The 4387-nt window shown below is 41.6% G+C and overlaps 1 protein-coding gene across 4 annotated transcripts in view; it reads left to right on the forward strand.

The window, feature by feature from the left end:
- The window catches only part of ZBTB20 (zinc finger and BTB domain containing 20), a 511236-nt gene that overhangs the window by 479732 nt on the left and 27117 nt on the right, over positions 1-4387 (forward strand). The gene's annotated exons all lie outside the window — the stretch shown is intronic.

Genomic DNA, 4387 nt, shown 5'->3' on the forward strand with positions numbered 1-4387 from the left:
CATACATAAAAAGATCAACATTTCAGGACTTGTACAAAATGTATAATTGCAAGGATCAAGAGTCCTGAATCCCAAGATTACCCTTTGTGTCTGTTTATGTTCTTCATCTTTCTGTTGTGCATGAGTAGCTAAAAATATTACATAGATCCTGTTGTGTATTCAGAAAAATATTCCCTTCAGAACACAGTCAAATATTTCTCCTTGCATCCTCATTCTAAAAGTTATAAAGGCTTTTTCACAAATAATTTCACTGAGATTAGGTGCTTTATTTCCCCTACCCCAAAACTGTGCACTGCATTTGGTATATGGAGTCAGATAAAAATAGTACTGGCAGACCAGACCTTAAAACATTCCTAGCTATTACAAATAATGGCAATCAAGGAAATTGATAGGCATCTCTAATCATTAATTTTGTTTGTGTGGGTCCAAGAATGCCTGGAATAAGGAACTGTAGTGGTAGGGAGATGTGAGTGTGGGTTTCTGATTTGGGTAGATAAATTATTCCAAAGTTCATTTAGGAAAAAACTGTCTCCTGGAATGTCTGGGAGTATAAATATATCTCAACCAACAGAGGGCTGGGCTTAAGGAAACCCTTCTGAAAATAATCATTGTATTTGCAGCCTCAGAGATAGCGTGTCTGCTACCTTGTCTAGTGCTGGACAGGATCATTACTAAAATGGAGAGGAGAGAGCTGTTCCCACTGTCAGGGTGACTTTCCTTAGCCCTGTTAAAAGAAGCTAGACAAAGCAGCTCTGGAAAAGATCTACAGAAGAAGGGAAAGATGTGGAAGATGCAGATATTTGAATTAGTGTTTCTGTTTTGGAGGGCTTACAAGACAGGTCATGGAGGAGTCTAACCATAAACCAGAATGCAACAACCTAGAAGTCTTCAAAGCTCTATATGTTTTTAGGCTTCCAAAACCTACAGTCTGGTGTAGGTTTCCATGCAAGACATGGATGCAAACATACTAGAGATGAGTATTTTCCCATATTCCCTACAGACTGGCTTTAATGTGTCCCAAAATGTTGTTCTCCAAGACCTGCAATGTTGTGGAAATACAGTGCTAGAATGCATGCAGTGTCTGTGCACTTTATAAGGCACCATTGCCTTTTCCTACAAATCACGCTGTGATTAATACTGGATTAAGGCCTGGAAAATGCATGCCAAGAGGATCACAGCAGGGCACTAACATTGCTGCCTCCATACCACCTTTCTAATCTGGGGCACCCATGGTGATGGGATGAGGGGGAGTCATATGAGAAGCGGCTGAGGGCATTTGATTTATTCAGCCTAGAGAAGAGAAGATTGAGAGACCTCATTGCAGTCCACAGCTTCCTCACAAGGGGAAGTGCAGGGGTAGGAACCAATCTCTTCCCTCTGGTGGCCAGTGATAGAACACAAAGGAATGGCATGAAGCTGTCTCAAGCTATATTTAGGTTAGGTATTAGAAAAAGTTCTGCACCCATAGGGTGGTTGGGCACTGGAACAGGCTCCCCAGCAAACTGGTCATGGCACCAGCCTGCCAGAGTTTGAGAAGCCTTTGAACAACACGCTGGACAAATGGTGTGACTGTTGGGGTAATCCTGTGCAGAGGCAGGAGGTGAATTTGATATGATCCTTGTGGATCCCTTCCAACTCAAAATATTCTAGGATTTTAGGATTCTGTTGCCTCAGTGTCAGACCATTACAGTTAGGGTTCGGGTTCAAAGAGCCACAGAGCCTGTAGTTCCAGGAACAATGGGGTTGGAAAAGGCATGCCATTGGGATCACGGCCGGGCACTGACATTGCTTCTCTACCTTCCAACTCGGGATATGCTGTGGTTCTATGTTTCTAACTGTCCTACATTGCTGTCTGGTGCCAGCCGAATACAAAATAAAGAAGCAAAAGGAGGAACATGCACATTTAATTGACTGAGCAAAGTTTTCTCTGACTTCAAGATGAAGAATCATGGGAATAAAGAATCTGCAGTGCTTGCTGAGGAAGCACATATATTTGCATACCAAAAAACAATAAGTTTTCAGATTCTTAGGAGAGGAGAAATGCCAGGAAGGCTTTGAAACTAAGATTAAAAAGCGAGAACCAGTGTATCTTAGGAACACATGCAGGCAAAAATTAAGGTGTTTTTATAGCATAGTCTTAACAGGGTCTAGAGTGGAGGAGACCAACTTATTACAAACTTCAGGACATATATCGCCGCAGGCAAAAATGAGCACCATAAATATAATCAGTCTCTTGTAAGTTAATCAGATGTTATTCTAACTCACACAGTATCATTTTCCACATAACACGTGTCAAGAAAATTGGTCTGTCTAGAGTCATCACACTACTGTGTTTGGCAAAGCCATCGGGAAAGTAATGACTCAGTGTTTTGACCAAGTGTCTTTCACCAAATACGGACAAACTCACTATGAGTGCAAGGAAGAGCAGCAAGTGGATTTCATTCATGGGTGTCATCATCATACATGCAAACCAGGAAATAAAAAGGAACAGAGACTCAAGGAGATAAGAAAGTAGGTCCTTCATATCCAATCCATATTAATTATCTTCTCTTAAAATTGAATAAAAGTGTCATATTGTAATCTCACTATACAAGGGTAAATGTTATCTTACCACAAGCATGTCATGGTCCCTGAAGATTGACTCTTCAGGATTTAAAACAGTGCCAGACAGACTGTAAATAGGATGAAGCAGGATGTCTGTGGAAGAAAAAAAAAAAGGAAAATCTCTGCTAGAGGGGAAATTGCAGAATAACCACAGGAAAATAAATTTTTCAGTCAGTGAAACAGAGGATCATTTTGATTGTTACAAAACTTTCACTCTCCCTGACAGTTTTCAAGATGATGACTTAGCAGACCTGAAATATACCACAAGTGATTCAGAAAACAAATTAAAAGGCACCTTTTGATAGGGCATTCAGGGTGTTGGTTATTGTGTACATTATCAATTCAGCAACATATCATGAAAGTGTTGCTTGATACCATGAAATATGAGACCATGGTATTGTCTCCTAGAATTCTGAGCATGAGGAGCATTTCAGAGAAGCCTGAACAAACCAATCATCCATGCTGAGCTAAGTAATTTTCCCAGTTCATCCTTGTAGTTTGTCAGAGTTCATGAAGAGAGTTCAGTTATACGAGTTACCATAATCAGTATTACAACAGTCCTGGACACCCAAGGCAATGTGGTAGATTACATAAGTCTCTCATATATCTGATTTACCTCATAAGGTATTTTATTTAATTGGCAGTCAAAAAATAAATTTCCTGTCTCTGACACTGGAATTTTATCTGTTATGTTGCCCTTTGCGGGGTGCTGGCTGGCCTTGGCAATTCTGTGTACCCTTTTCAGTTACTCCTGTCCATGCTTCAGCCATGAGACTTGACAAGAAAAAGAGGAGGCAACAAAAGTAAAGCTCTTATAAAGCATCATATTCTTTTGGCAATTTCTAGCATTTCTCTTCTGAGAAATTTAAAGCAGTTTGACCAAAATAAATGTGTTACAGGTCAGCTATCTGGTAATTGCTAGCTTTGTCCATACTTTTATTGCATGCATATTGCATGCATATTGCATGCAGGGAGACAGGGGCACTGAAAGGTAAAGTAACCTCGCTGAGACCTGTCTAGATATGAGCATGAGAAGCACAGGCTGGAGAGCCTGTGCCACTGAAACTGGGTGTAGATGTCAGGATCTTTTAAACTCTAGTCCTGTCTTTGTCAGTGCCTACTGTGTAAACTTGAAGAAATCACCTGAGTTCTTTTTAACTGTGTGTGGATTGCAAATACCTACAGCCACCTTTGTACACTATTTTGAAACCTCTGATTGCAAAAAATGTTCGTGTCTCAAAACACCCTTATTAACAGAATTACTCTGTGTTAGCCAGAGCACCTCACCAAAGGCCCCCATGCGACTTACCATTAGTTTATTGCAAAGCATTGTTGGGGCGGTCCTGTGGTGTAAAGGAGAGCACTCCAGACTCCAAATCCTGAGGTCGTGAGTTTGAGTCTCAGTGGGGACCGTCCCCTGGCAGTTCAATGAATCCCTGCCATCCAATCCCATCAAATCTTGGATGCTCAGCAGGTCAGCCCCGGGTTAGTACCGGGTGCTGTGACAGTCCCGAGGACTTCACTGTCACTGTCCAGGCTCGCTCAGCCGTGGCAAATGGACCCTTGGGACTTAAACGGTAGGGCCAGTTCTGCGCACGCTGTGCCTCACCTAAAAAATCCACTGCACAGGCTGGAAGGGCACACCCATGTGGGGAGAGCCCTTCCCAAATCTTCATTTGTGAAGTTTGGCCTTACATACATTGCAAAGCATTCTACTGGACTGGTTTAATTTTATGATCTTTTTTTGTCTGTTTTCTCTCTCTCTCTCATTGGTAATGGGCAG

Source organism: Pithys albifrons, chromosome 1 (genome assembly GCF_047495875.1).
Source record: "Pithys albifrons albifrons isolate INPA30051 chromosome 1, PitAlb_v1, whole genome shotgun sequence".
In the NCBI taxonomy this organism is placed as follows: domain Eukaryota; kingdom Metazoa; phylum Chordata; class Aves; order Passeriformes; family Thamnophilidae; genus Pithys; species Pithys albifrons.